Source organism: Leptonychotes weddellii, chromosome 2 (genome assembly GCF_054177405.1).
Source record: "Leptonychotes weddellii isolate Sample4059 chromosome 2, ASM5417740v2, whole genome shotgun sequence".
In the NCBI taxonomy this organism is placed as follows: domain Eukaryota; kingdom Metazoa; phylum Chordata; class Mammalia; order Carnivora; family Phocidae; genus Leptonychotes; species Leptonychotes weddellii.
Window position 1 is genome coordinate 53,465,067 of NC_138370.1, and position 15,824 is coordinate 53,480,890.

General features: G+C 39.1%; 1 non-coding gene across 1 annotated transcript; it reads right to left on the reverse strand.

The window, feature by feature from the left end:
• Nucleotides 1-14,593: 14,593 nt before the first annotated feature.
• On the reverse strand, nucleotides 14,594-14,666 carry TRNAN-GUU (transfer RNA asparagine (anticodon GUU)). The gene has a single exon. It is a non-coding gene; the product is annotated as a tRNA-Asn (tRNA).
• Between the last annotated feature and the right edge of the window lie 1,158 nt (nucleotides 14,667-15,824).

Sequence of the window (15,824 nt, forward strand, 5' to 3'; positions counted from 1 at the left end):
GGATACAATGAAGTGTTGTATTTGTCATATAGCTACTTTGGGGCGTCAGGCTGGCTCAAGTAGGTAGAGCATGGGACTCTTGATCTCAGGGTTGTAAGGTCAAGCCCCATACTGTGTGTAGAGATTACTTAAAAAAAAAAAACTCTGTCATGGGCGCCTGGGTGGCTCAGTTGGTTGAGCGACTGCCTTCAGCTCAGGTCATGATCCTGGAGTCCCGGGATCGAGTCCCACATCGGGCTCCCTGCTCAGCAGGGAGTCTGCTTCTCCCTCTGACCCTCCCCCGTCTCATGTGCTCTCTCTCTCTCTCATTCTCTCTCTCAAATAAATAAATAAAATCTTTAAAAGAAAAAAAAAAAACTCTGTCATGTAACTATTTTGAACATCAATTTTCTTATTTTAAAAAATTTATATAAAATACCAGGTTTTCTACCTGTAAGAGTTATAAGATAAGGTATTACATTTACAAAACTTAAGACATTATTTATTTATATATTTAAATAGTATTCTTTCCAAAACAACTTAAGGAAGAAGATGATGATGGTGATGGTTATATTTAAGCAGTTGTTTTGGGTTATGCAGCAATAAAGTGTTATAAAGTCGATGGGCCAACTGAAATGCTAGACATTGAAGGACAATGACATGTGACCCAGCATTTTTAAGGAATGTGGGTCACCAATGGTGGTAAATCATTCATGTTAGTATTGAATAACCAGACATGGAGAAATCTCAGTAGCAAAATGATTAGTGAAAACAATGCAAATGGCTCTGCAAACAGTGCTTGTAGCTGGCAACTAGATGAAAAGGATGAATCATCTTTGTTTATGTGAACAGAAACCCCACTTCCACCCCACCTACAGCACAGGTTAGGCTCCTTTGAGTGAGCAAAGCACTGTCCTTCTGGGCCAGGTACCAGACTAAGTGCATTACTTATATTACTTTACTTAGTCCTCCCCGAAACACTTTGAAGTACTACTCCCTGTTTATTGGATGAGAAAATTATCAACTAAAGAGGATGTGGTCTCCAAGGCTACACAATTGGGAAGAGGAATAGAAGGAATTCAAAGTTCATGAACTGAGCTCTCAGCCATTTTGCTTTCTTCCCCCCTAAGGCCCAAAGCCTGGTTCTTATGTTAATGGCCTCTTGAAGACATTACAAAAGTAAGGATAAGTTAGGAACATACTTCTTGTACTGGATTGAATAGTGTCCCCCCAAAATTCATGCCAACCTGGAATCTCAGAATGTGACCTTGTTTGGAAAGAGGGTCTTTGCACATGTAAGTAGTTAAGACTGAGATCGTACTGGAGTGGGCTCTAAATCCAACATGACTGGAGTCCTTATAAGAAAAAGGAGAGACAACAGGAACACACAGGGACACACAGGGAGAAGGCCATGTTGCAGCAGAGGCAGAGATTGGATTTATGTTGCTATAAGCCTAGGAACACCAAGGATTGCCAGCAACCACCAAAAGTTAGGAGAGAGGCATAGAACATATTCTCCCTCTGATCCCCCAAGAAGGAATCAAATGTGCTGACACTTCGGTTTTGGACTTCTGGCCTCTTGAATGGTGAGATAATAAATTTCTATTGTTTTGAGCCATCCAGTTGGTGGTACTTTGTTATAGATGCCTTAGGGAACCAGGGTGCCTGGGTGCCTCAGTCGGTTAAGTGGTCGACTCTTGATTTCGGCTCAGGTCAGGATCACAGGCTCCTGAGATGGAGCCCAGCTTTGGGCTCCACGTTCAGTGGGGAGTCTGCTCAAGTTTCTCTCTTTCTCCCTCTACCCCTCCCCCCCCCACTCTCTTTCTCTCTGTCTCTCTAAAATAAATATATAAATCTTAAAAAAAAAAAGAACTATAGAAGCCCTAGGAAACCAATACACTTATCTATATTCATATATTCTATGAGCAGATGTATGGTCTGTATGATTCCACCAAAAACATACTTATTTTTATAGTGGCATGCTATGTATGCCAAGTATTTAACAAAAGTTATTTTTTTTAGACATCATACTCTGATGATTTACGTTTCATCTCCATTTTACAGATGAGAAAACAAACTCAGAATTCAGTGTTCTGCTCCAGATCAAATTAAATAGCTAATAGCAAAGCCAAGGTGAGGCTTGTGTCTATCTAGTCCTGGATCTCTCACTCCTTTGATTTTGATCCTGTGCCTTCATGTGTCCTAAGAGTTCCTGCCCCATCTATTTTGCCTTCTTTTCCACTTGCATCTTCATATTTCCTTCTCTCTCTCTTTCTCTCCCTACGAATGTACTCTCTCTAACATAAAAATTCTCTCCCTGCCCAATTTCATTCATCTCCCATTCAGCCAGAAGTCTGAAATAAAGAATCCACCCTGATTGTTCTACTCTCTCACCACCTTCTCATTGTACATCTTCCTGATATCAGACTCCAATTTTCACCACAGCACTGCAACTTGTGTGTTTCATGTAAAATCATTCAACTTTCAAATAGGGCTTTTTCTGTGAAAACTTTCATCCACCCAAATTAGGATGGATTACTCTGTGCTAGCAATTTCCTCTTTCCTTATTTTTCTCATGCTGTAGGTGTCTTTTCTTTGGAAAGACCAGCTCTGTGCGTCCCGGTGTTACTTAATTGAAGTCCTACTCATTGTTTAGGGTTTAATTCAATTATTCAAGATCAGTCCAACAAATATTTTTTGATTAATTAAATTACCACTAGGTTCTGGGCTCCAGTTCTAGATATGAGGGATAAAATGAAGAATCAGACATAGTCCCCACTCTTAAGTTTAATGCTTATTAAATTTTATCTAATTTCATTTAACTTTTAAAAATAAATTCATTAGGTCTCCTCCGTAAGCATTTTCTGATTCCTGCCAACTGAAAGTGATTTCAGTTCTCTTCTGGGGATCTGGAAAATTTCCTTTAGTTATCATAGCCTTTTCACCACCGTAGCACTTAATGCCTCCCTTGTGGGCCATAGTACATTCATCCTGGTCTGACAGTTTCTTGAAGACATATGAACGTCTGCAGAAATAAAAACTCCTTGAGTGGAGAGACTTGTTCTTTCACCTTTTGATGTCTTCTCCAGAACCTAGAAATATTAAATATAGAAGTCATGAGATATTAAAAAAATAAATAAAGGGGTGAGAATTTAAAACCAGTATGGCTCCAGAGTGAATACTGGAATAAAGAACATGAAAATGTGAAAAATATCCACCTGGAAAAGGTGAAAAGAAAAAGAAATGAAACAAGTTCAGGAATTAATTAGAGCAATACTAGAATGGTAGTTTATGGAGATTGATCTAGATAAAGATAGAACAAGGTGTCTTTCAAGTCTGAAAAGCTGTGTTCTGTAACTATAGTCCTATAACCTATAGAGTGTTAACTCCTTGAGGGTAGGAAATTTTGTCTGTTTTCTTCATTGCTGTGTCTTCATTATATAGCTTACTGTTTTTTTTTTTTCTTTTTTTAAAAGTAGGCTCCACACTCAACTTGGGTGGGGCTTGAACTCACCGCCAGAGGATCAAGAGTTGCATGCTCGGCCTACTGAGCCAACCAGGCACCCCATTTAACTTATTGTTAAATAAATGAATTAGTAAAATTCCTCTCTAAGTGTCCTAGTGTAGTAAAGCAGATCTTAATAGTATCAGGGTCTGCTCTTGATTCCTGGTTAACCACCTGTCTCTCTTTGTGGTGGAATTAGCTCCTGCCCACGGATGGAAACATTTAAAACCATTCCTGGTGGAGACAGACTATGGCTTCAATGAGAGTTTATCTTCCCACGAGTGTTTCCTCTTGGATTCCTGGTTGCTTGGATGGTGTTGACTACTTTTCCTAATACCTTGCCTAGATTTCAGCTATTTCATCCTAGTTTTCCTTTTTTTCCACTTCTCTGCTTTCTGATTCTTGCTGGATTTTGGACCAATTTGTTGATTGACATCTGGTTTTGGTATACATTTTTCTTTTGACCTTAAGTTCCATTTTAACCACTTCTGGGTCTAGATCAATCCCACCATGCTTTTTGTTTTCATTCCCCACATTTGTTCTCCCGGGCCTCCCTTAATTATTTACTGCCATTCTTGGGCCCCACATTAACAGTGAAGAGGAGTTAACAACCAAAATTATAGAAAAACAAAATCATATATTAAATAAAAAAATTTTCATTTGAAAATTTGTGTGACCAAAATTGGCATTCTCCCTACTTAGAGGAAATGGTGAATTAGACATGTTGAACATATCAAATGTATTAATTTAGAATATCGAGTGTGGCAAAACATGTATTCAGTACAATGCTCACTCAAACATTTTCCCAGGATCTTCTTGGGCATATGTGTTGGTTGAAAAAACATTACTGATCATAAATGCTGCATCAAGCTAATATCTGAGCCAAAATATATATTTTCACAAGAAACCATAAGTTCAAAAAAAAAAACAAAAACAAAAACATAACCAGAAACAAAAAAAAACCACACACACTTTTGAGAGTACAGATATCTTCCTAATCCTCATATGCCTGGCAAACCAGAAAAAAGTAACATGGTCATGGATGTAGAAGACTCTCAATTATATCATGTACAAAAGTAATAGAGGTGGCAACATGTCTGGAACATCCAGATAGCCCCCTACATTATTATGGTGATTCTTATTTACTGGGTTAATGTGGTTGACCAAATGGCACCAAGAGGACATTTGTTATTATGGTACATAATAAAGGATATTGGTGATCTGTACATATTTTTCTGACGAAAACCAAATTAGGTAAAAATTATTTAATTGACATAGAAGAGATCCCACTTAGTAGTATTTCTTTCTTAAAAAAAAAATAAGTGAGGGTACCTGGGTGGCTCAGTCAGGTAAGCGTCAGAGTTTGGCTCAGGTCATGATCTTGGGGTCCTGGGATCAAGCCCCACATCTGGCTCCAGCTCAGCGGGGTGTCTGCTTCTCCCTCTCCCTCTGATCCTCCTCCCTCTCTCTCTCTCTAATAAATAAATACAATCTTAACAAAAAAGAAATTAAAAAAATAAATAAAAAGTAAGACATTTTGGGTTTATCTTCTCTACCCCTACTTTTAACCTTGCTTATATGCTCATTTTTATAAAAATGTCTCAGGAATTTTCATAGTAACTCCTAAGCAACAGTTACTGTTTATTGGATGCATTATATATATGATATAAAACTGCTAGTAAACCTTGTGTTAGAATTCTTTAAGGGTGTATTTAACACTTTGAGATTATGGAATTTTGAAAGTTTTTTGAACCCTAAAGCTTGAGTGGTCTAAAGTGCAACATTAAACCGACAGATTAGAAACTTGGCTTGTGATAATTTTGCTCAACACCAAAAAAATGAAGATAGTTTGGTGTCATGGAAATAGCATGACCGTGGGAGACAGGCAACTTGAAGTTTTAGTCCTGGTTCCTGTCACTAAGTCATATGGTTTTGGCCAAGTTTTTTGTCAGATCCTTCATTTAAAAAGTGCGGCATTTAGACTTTAAATTTACAGAATCTTAAGTTCTCTGAAACCCCAGCTTTTGGCTCTACTTTAATTTCCTTTGGCTGAAAATTTAAGAGGGTTCATTAATTTATTTAATAAACATAAAATGAACACTTCACATATGCAGAGATTTTGTTGCAGTTTATGAGAAAGAAAAAATGTAAGCCCAGAGCATCCATGTCTCAAATAGAACAGTAGGGTGGTATCATACTAACTGATGTGTGGTTGACAAAGTACAGAAATTTTTGTTGATCAATTTCCAAGTATTTTATCCTTTCAACCCTGACCCTTATTTCACTCCCTAGTAGTATGCTGCAAAATATCATTTTTCTTTCTCAGAGAATCCAGTCCAATTAATGTTATCCCAGGATGCTCAGCCCAGTTGTTTAGCACTGCCACACTTTGCCTGACTGTCTTCCCGATAACCAGTCCAGAATAATTTCCAGCTCCCTTACTACGCGAAGTGCCGACATGGGCTATTTGATAAGAATGTTGGATACGGTTCTCTGTCGTGCCTCTTGCCCTGACTGGAATGGGTATTTTATTGTTTATATTATGTAGTGACTTCTGCATTCCCCAAACTTGGCACCTGAACTGGAAATGTTTGTGATCAATCACTCAATTACTGTGACCGTTTTAGATTTGTTGAGCCCATATTACACACACACACCAATATGTAAACCAGTTTATGTGCTTTTGAAGTCTGATAAAAGTCCTGGAAAGAGATCTAGGAGGAATGTTAGAAATGAAGTCCATAAAAAAGGAAAGAAAGAAAGAAATGAAGTCCAATCTGCTCTCTTTCTCTCAGTGAGAAAACTGGCATCCGATGGCTTGCCGAAACCAAAGCAAGTTAATGACAGAACAAACATGCCCCGGTTACGGTTCTTGTTAGAAGCAAGTTTAACGGGAAAGATCCTTTCTGTATCCCCTGCTATATGCCAAGCATTGTAGGAACTTTACTTGAATTAACTGACTTAATCTTCATAACAACCCTCTTCTGCTCAACGTAGGTATAGAGGAATGAGATGGTTTTCCAAGGTTATGCAGAGAGTCAACAACACACCTAGCATTTCCAGGCAGGGACACCACAGAGTTGCTGTTCTCAGTTGCTAACTACTTCTCCACAGATGCAGGAGTAAAACAATCCTTGTCATATGTTAAACTTGGTGAAGTTTCCTTAAGTATTTACAGTGAAAATAATTTTGTATTTTTAATAAAGCTTTATTTGAATGTTATGTCTTATTAACGCACTTGTCTTCCAGTGAACAAATCATCCTGGATTTCTGACTCTGCTAAACTCCTGGTCAAATGTTATTTTTAGAAATATAATGGTTAGAGAGTTATAGAATATGTAGGCATGTACTTAAAGAAATTTAATTATTTAGGTTAGGCTAGTACTTTCTCATGAATACTTTAAAACATCCAATTCCTCTATAAGACAAGCACAAAAAGCTGTTATAGGATGAATACAAATTCTCTATAAAAGACTGGTATACTAACTTGGTAAGAAGTAAACTAGATGAATAATTATAGGTGTGTCCTTTTATTTCTGCACCCTTTCTTACTGAGATCAGAACTCCACTGTGAAGTTAACTTCTTTTTAAAATCTTGTAAGCCAGCACATATGGATCCAATTACTTAATTGTCTGCAGAGTTGTAATGACAGTCACTTCTACTGATTTCAGCCAGTCTGCCAAATCTCTAGAAACAAACTGAGGAATGGCTTCTCTAACTTGACCCTTTGTCCTTTTTGGAAGAAGCCAATCAGCAGCAGATGCAGTTTGTGTGTGTTGTGTGTGTGTGAAGGAAAAATGTTTATGGCAATCTGGTCATTTGAAAAGGAAAAGACTAAAGTGTGAAGTAAAAGGGAAGAATGGGAAGATGTAACGAGAGAAAGAGCAGAGGCACCAGGACAAAGAGGAGGCTAAAAGGAGAGAGCTTGCCTGTGAAGGAATTTCGGTGGAGTCTGTATTTGTTTAGTTCTAGGAAAATCTGTTTTGCAAATGTAGTTACCATACAACATGATTGCTCTTGGTAAAATGTAACCCAAAAGCCATAGCAAGTTAAATGGATTTAAGGATGTTATGGAGCTGGAGTTACAACCTCATGGAAACAATTTTAAGTTTTTAAATTACTTTGCTAGTCATCTAATCACACCTCAACAAGAGAGGCAGAGAGGGTTGTTAACATATCAATGTTTCCTCCTGATAGTAGCAGAGGACAATGGAGTGTTATTTTCTTTAAGACCTCACTTAAAAAAAATAAAATTGACAAAGGTGATCGACCTCTTCACTTTGTTTTCTGCTGAATCCCTGTTCTGTTTCTCAGATTCCTTTTTAGTTTCATTTTTTTTAATCATTTCATTTCAATCAATAAAATGGGGGGGAATCTCAAGGCAGAATTACTAAAGAGTTGGCTTTCTCTTCTATCTTTCTGGAGACCATTTACTTTTAATGATTTCTCAATGCTACCTACAGATTAAAAATGAAGTATGGATAACGCTAGGTGTGGTTTGCATAAACTATCTCTCAAACTGTCATGATGATCTGTGTTAGCAAATTTTGTCCTGCGCTTACAGTCCCACTATGGTGGATTAGTGAAAGGTAATATGTTTTTTATTCCCACACCAATGATTTTTCCTTCTTCCACCTGGGAGTGAGTGTTGATCAGATTCTAGCCAGCCCCTCTTGAATACACGTAGAGACCTAATATTTTCAACATAAATAGCATTACTAAGTGGTGTTATTCAAGTACATAATAGATAGGATGCACTGATTCATAAATAAGAACGCCAACATGACTTCATGGTCTAACTTCAGCTAAAGACTTAACAGCAAATATGCTTTCTAAAGATTTTTATTTTTAAGTAATCTCTACACTCAAAGTGAGGCTCGAACTTACAACCCCGAGATCAAGAGTCCCATGCCTTGGGATGCCTGGGTGGCTCAGGGGGTTAAGCATCTGCCTTTGGCTCAGGTCTTTGCACCTGCTGTCTCCCTTTCTCAGCAATCTCTTCTTCAGAACTTCACATGGATAGTGATGGGGTTTAAGACATTATACCCCAAAATATGTCACCTGGCATACCAAATATCTTAAGCTGAAGGAGTTTGAGAAAATAGCGAAGAAGGAAGTTCACTCTGACGTTCCCTCTTCCCGTATCTCATGAAATAGGTGATAAAGAGCTTATGTGAGAGGTGCCCTTCCTATACCTAGAGGAAAGGTGCATCCTTATCTCCTAAGTCAGTGGGGCCCCAAGAAAAATCTGAACAAATAGGCCTTCCTAAAATTTCCCCCAGTTTAAACGTAGCTCATACTCTACCCTGTCACATATCTACCTGACTGTCCACTCTTCATCAAACCTAACATAGAAGTACCTGTTTCTTTGGTTCTTCATTTTCTTCAGAAGGCTCCCATGTCATGTAAAACTTACATTAAATAAATTTACATGCTTTTCTCCTGTTACTCTGTCACTTCAATGTTCAGACCCAGCCAGGGACACTAAGAGGGTCAAGGAAAACTTTTTCCTTCTGTAAAATAGCTTTTCCTTGTGCTCTCTGCCACTCCCTTTACTTATATTCTCTCATATTGTCCTGTTTTCTTATCTTTGGCACATTTAATGCAATCTTAAATTTATTTATTCATTTGATGGTCTCTCCCCACTAGAATATAAATTCTTTGAAAGTAGGGATCTTGTCTTCTGTGCTCATTCTATCCGTAGACCTTAGAGGAATGTGTGGTACATAGTAAGTACTCAATATGTACTTGATGGCTAAGGAATGCAAAGACATTCTCTACAGGAGTCCTGCCATCTGCTATTCTGTGTTTACCCTGTCAGTCAGACTTGAACACCCAAGCTTTACCACAGGAACTCCAAAGTGCATTTTTGTTGTGGAGAAGAGGAATTTGAAGACTGTTGTCACCGCAGGAAACCCCTTGACTTTTGCTTTAATACTGCATGATAATACCTTCACCTGTGTTCATAAATGTTAACCTTTGTAAGTCCCAAACACCTAACTCCAAGTAGCAAAATAGAAAAAAGTGATGCATGCACTTTATACATGCAGTGTCTGCACTATATACAAGGGAACTGATTTATTTTTAGTAATCATAAAGCAAAGAAGCGTTGAAAAATAAAGAACAAACAGAATGTAATTTAACATTTCTTCAAAAAATAGCTGCCTTTTGAAGGCCTTTACCAGATTGGGAAATGATATTTTCCAGAATAGATTCCATCTTCTTTGTATGTGCTTTTATATTCTGACCACCCATGCTACAAACCATTTTTATGACTCAACTGCATTAAGTTCAGGGGAAAATGTTTATATTGTAATGTAGTTGGGAAGTTATTTTTCTTACTTTGTGAAAGCATCTAATTTGCACGGCTTCCAGACTAAGGTAAGGGTTAAATCCCGCAAGAGTACTCTGTCACTGTCCACACAGAAGAGAAAATACAGCCCAGAGCTGCCTCATTGTATGCTGAAGACCTGTCTGGTGGATCACAAAATGCCAGACAAAGGGAGTCATTCAAATATACTGTCCACTCCCTTTGTGTCCAGAGAAGCCGAAAACAACCCCCAAGTGACAAAGGTCAGCTCTGGATTAATGACTGGTACATTTAATTTATGCAAATGTATAAAGCTTCAATCTATGTACTCTACAAGTTAGATTAATAGTACCCATTTCAGGGATTTTTGTAAACCCTGAGAAACTAAAACACTTAGGTCTGAAGGAATCGATTACTTTGGTTTCAAAACCATGTCCAGGCTTTCCGATAATAAACCACAGAAGGGGTATCGAAAAGGCCCTTTCATATTATTTTTATTTCCTCTGAAATCTTAGGGTTTAAACACAAGGAAGTATTTGAACTTAATTATTATTTTATCATGTTGGCAAAACTGCTGGTCTCATTCTCCGTGAAAGTTGCCTGCGCTAACAGAAGGGTCGCATATGGGACATATGACAGTAACTTACCTCACTAGCTTGGCACTATGAGTCCTGATCAATAACATCTAAACCTCCTTCGTTATGATTTTGGAATTTTGAGTCCTTGATCTTTATGTACCCTTGTCAAATTTAATAAGGCTTAGAGTATAGAAAAAGTGCAAGGAGCAAGAAAAAAAGGACTCATAATATTACCACTTAGAGGCAGTTGCTATTCATATTTTGGAGTATTCCTTTTTTTGAAAAAAAATTTTTTTCCCCTATTCTGCTCATTCTCATGTTGCCCTGTATCCTAATGAAAATGTCACTTTACACATTTGATGACTAATTTGTTCTCATTCTGTACTTTAGAGTAATAGCATGGGAATGCTTCTCTAGCTAAATTTTGTCCTGTAATGAATAGCCCTAAAAAAATTGTGCCTGGTTTCTAGATGTTTTCCCCTTTTTTTTTTTAAATGAGAGCTCAGAATAACTTATAAATAAATAAATGATTCATAGAGAAAATAAATATTCTGCTATGAAATTGCATTATTCCAAATTAGGGTAATATGTGATATTTACTTATAGAGAAACAAAAATTTAGGAAAGATTCCCCTCAATTAATGGAGTTCCTTTTGGAAAGAATCCAGATTTTGAGTAGAAAGTACAGTCAAAGGGGGCACCTGGGTGGCTTAGTTGGTTAAGTGGCTGCCTTTGGCTCAGGTCATGATCTCAGGGTCCTGGGATCGAGCCCTGCATGGGGCTCCCCACTCAGCAGGGAGTCTTCTTCTTCCTGCTCCTCCCCCCTGCTCATGTGCGCACATGCTCTCTCTTTCAAATAAATAAATAAATTCTTGAAAAAAATTTTTAAAAAAGACAGTAAAGGAATAAAGAGAGGACTGTTAATGGTTTCCAGTTAATTAAAATTGGTGCTCAGACTCATAGAAGACCAGCATTCGACTTCTCACTAGTTTCCATTTGTGTATAAAAAATAAAGTTCTGAATTAAATCTTAAATCATGAAACAAGAACCTACTAGACTGACTTTATTTAACTCCACAACATTGCTCAATTGCAAAGCTGTTTCTGTTTTTCTTTGTCCTAGCATAAGATAAATGTGTTTTTTTGGTGTAGCTGGTGTTAGTTTCATTCTCATTAAAAGAGATCTTATCAGAATATATTGACTATATACACATATATTTTTTAAAGATTTTATTTATTTATTTGACAGAGAGAGAGAGCAGGAGAGCACAAGCCGGGGGAGCGGCAGAGGGACAGGGAGAAGGAGAGGGAGAAGCAAACTCCCCACCGAGCAAGGAGCCCGATGTGGGGCTCGATCCCAGGACCCTGGGATCATGGCCTGAGCCGATGGCAGATGCTAAACGGACTGGGCCACCCAGGTGCCCCTATATTGACTATATATTGAGATGGACAAGTCAAAAGTACTTAGTGTGTGTGGTGGGTGGGGCATGCGAGGGATGAATTCAGACTTAACTGAATTGCTGGCCTTCTTCTCTGACCATTACTCTTCCCAGCCATTTCTTTCTATGGAATTTACATGTGAAAAGTAATTTTCATATAAACTTAGAAAATTAAAAAAATATATATATTTTTGAAGATTTTATTTTAATTTAATTTTCTTAGAGAGGGATTGAGAGAGAGGGAAGGGGAAGGGCAGAGGGAGAGGGGGAGAGAGAGAATCCTAAACGGGCTCCATGCTAGGTCACGGAGCCCGATTCAGGGCTTAATCTCATGATCCTGAGATCATGACCTGAGCCAAAATCAAGAGTTTGATGCTTAACTGACTGAGCCACCCAGGCGCCCCTGAAGATTTTAAGTATCTCTACACCCAATGTGGGGCTTGAACTCACAATCTGAGATCAAGAGAGTCACGTGCTCTACCAACTGAGCCAGCCAAGCACCCTATAAACTTAGAGAATTTTTAGAAAAGATTTTATTTATTTATTTGAGCGAGAGAGATCACAGAGGTTGAGGGAGAGGGAGAAGCAGACTCACTGCTGAGGGGAGAGCCTGACTCGGGGCTCAATCCCAGGACCCTGAGATCACAACCCAAGCCCAAGGCAGACACTTAACTGCCTAAGCCACCCAGTCATCCCATCTTAGAGAATTTTAAAATGATAGGGTGCTTATCACTTTTTAGGACTAATATGGATCTGTATAGATGCAAGAGGAAAAAGAGTTAATCTTATTTCCATTATTTTAAGGGACAGGGAGGAGGTATAGTCAAGACATTCATGCAGGTTTTTTTTTTTTTTAATCTTCCCAGATAGCTCCACCCCCCCACCCCCCCCACCCCCAGGCGGGGGGAGTTATAGTTACATATAAGGCAAAGAACTAGCTTCCAAAATGTTTATATTGATGTCCTTATTACTTTTTCAGTATTTTCATGGATTGTACTTAAACATATAGGTCTATAATTTCTCTTTAAAATGCTCTTCTAGTCAGTGTAATTGAGTAAAGCATTTTGAAATAAACTTGGCTATTGTCACAAAACGGTCAACAAACATTAACTTTAAAAAAACAGCACAACAAACAACTTTGTACCTCTCTTAACTACTTGAAATGCTTGTTAAGACCACCTGTACTATTCTGGTCTCAGGTACTTTCAAGAAGCTCAACTCTTTTTTTTTCTTTTAAAGAGTCTTCACCTCCTCCAAACCATCTGTAATAGCTGTCCTCGGTGGGCACCATAGTTCCCCAATGCTGAGCTGTGGTGTAGAAAATGTTTTATTGACATCATTTACAGTGACATTTTGTGCATGTGACAGGAAACATCATCTGCATATTTCACATGAAAGTGATGGGACGCCGGGGTCACTCGGTCGGTTAAGCATCTGCCTTCGGCTTGGGTCATGATCCTGGGGTCCTGGGATCAAGTCTCACATCGGGCTACTTGCTTAGCGGGGAGCCTGCTTCTCCCACTACCCTTCCTCCACTTGTGCTCTCTCTCTGACAAATAAATAAAACCTTTAAAAAAAGGGACACCTGGGTGGCTCAGTCGTTAGGTGTGTCTGCCTTTGGCTCAGGTCATGATCCCAGGGTCCTGGGATCGAGCCCCGCATGGAGCTCCCTGCTCAGCGGAAGCCTGCTTCTCCCTCTCCCACTGCTCCTGTTTGTGTTCCTGCTCTCGCTGTGTCTCTCTCTGTCAAATAAATAAAATCTTAAAAAAAAAAAGAAAATGAAATGTGTTTTTTAAAAGAATGTGAATAACGTCTCATGTATTTTACTATTTCCTCCTCTTTTCATTTATTTTAATTTTTTGATATCCCATTTTATTTCAATAGAGACAGTATAATATAATAGTTAAGAGCCTCATAATCTTCCATTAGAAAAACTGGGTGCAAATTTTAGCTCATGTTAACTGTGTGTTTAAGATTTCTTCTCTGGTAATAGAGACCAAGTCTAGTAGGAAAGGGGTGAAGAATAAATGAGAATGCAGGTCAAGCACTCAGTACAGGGCCTAGCAAACAAAATGTCAGCTTTTATTATTTCTTTTTTTCCCCTTTTTAAGCCATCTCTACACCCAACGTGGAGCTTGAACTCACGACCCCAAGATCAAGAGTCGTGTGCTCTACTGACTGAGCCAGCTGGGAGCCCTGACTTTCACTACTAATGGCCGTTCTACTACACTTTAAATTACATTTAGGTTGAGACAACAATGGCTGGCAAATGACATTCAGTGTGAGCACAATCTTGCAAAATGTCCAGTTCTTTCATTCTTGATAACATGATCCACTAATCCCTTCTCCTGCTGCCTGATTCGCCTGTCAGGGTAGGAGATGTGTGAGAAGGAATAGAAGATTTTGTTTGTAACTTTTTTTAAAAAAGATTTTATTTACATATTTGACAGACAGAGAGAGAGCACAAGCAGGGGGAGCGGCAGGCAGAGGGAGAGGGAGAAGCAGGCTCCCGCTCAGCGGGGAGCCCAATGCGGGACTTGATCCCAGGACCCTGGGAACATGACCTGAGCCAAAGGCAGATGCTCAACCAACTGAGCCACCCAGGAGCCCCTAACTTTTTATTTTTTAATTTTTTTAGTAATCTCTACACCCACCCTGGGGCTCGAACTCACGACCCCAAGATCAAGAGTCACATGCTCTTCTGAGTGAGCCAGCCCGGTGCCCCAGGAACAGATTTTTATTTTTTAGTTTAAAATTAAAAAAAAATTTTAAGTAGGCTCCACGCCCAATGTGGGGCTTGAACTCACAACCCTGAGATCAACAGTCACATGCTCTACTGACTGAGCCAGCCAGGCACCCCAAAGGGTTGACAATAAAAAGAAGGAACAAAATAGCATCTTTTTTATCCAGTGGCAGAAGCTAGGGGGACATGGCATCACATACTGAATTGCGTAACATTAAGCTTTTCATGATTCCCGGGATCCTTAACCATCTTGGTACTTCGACTGCAGTGTAATAATTATCTTTCCAGAGCTCTGACTTTAATCCTCTACCAGAAATGCACTCTGTATTGGAGTTTAGTCATGTCTCTTTGAAACTCAGCAGTGCGGTTTCCATTTCCTTACTGCCCTGCTCCGTGAAACACCCATGTTCTCTTGCTCCTTCTCATAGTGATGGATGTTTATGTCCGTGTTTTCCATTTAGCAGGGATTTTGATTCAACCGCAACAAGTAATATGTCAGCGCCTACATTTCCTGCAGCCCCTCTCAGATTGCTCTCCCTAGTGGTGAATGGTGCCCAGGGTAGAAATATCCAGAGCCTTGCCGCTTTCGAAAAGAATTAGAGTACTACCTAAAGAGTCAAGGTGGCGCAAGCACAGGGTTGACAATCAGAAAATTTGGTAATGTCTCAGTTCTGTCACTTACTTCCTGAGACAGACCTAGCATCATTTTCCTGTATGACTTGAGAAAGTCATGAAATCTCTTTGAGCTCCACTTTTATTACCTGTTAAATGGGTATATTATTCATCCATCTTCTCTTGAAGGATCATTGTGAAATACTGAAAAATGAGAAAATTGATTTAGCAGAATTCGGTTGCATGTCTATTACATGGCATATATATTTTAAATGGTTTATTTATTTGAGAGAGAGTGTGCACCCATGAGCAGTGGGGGAGGGGCAGAGGGAGAAGCAGGCTCCCCACTGAGCAGGGAGTCCGCAGGGCGTCATCCCAGCACCCTGGGATCATGACCCCAGCTGAAGGCAGACACTTAAGTGACTGAGCCACCCAGGCGCCCTTACATGTCCTGTATTAAGACAATTTATACAAAGGGATCCCATAAACTGTAAATAATCATAGGTATTAGCTAGTACTTTTTTTTTATGCATTAATAAGATGTGGAGAAGAAACAGCTGTGTGTGAGAATAGAATTTGAGTCTTAAACGCAAGGAAGGAGTGTGGCGGGGCAGAGGAGGAAGTACCCTTTGTATTCAGCTTGCTGGGCTGGCTGGAA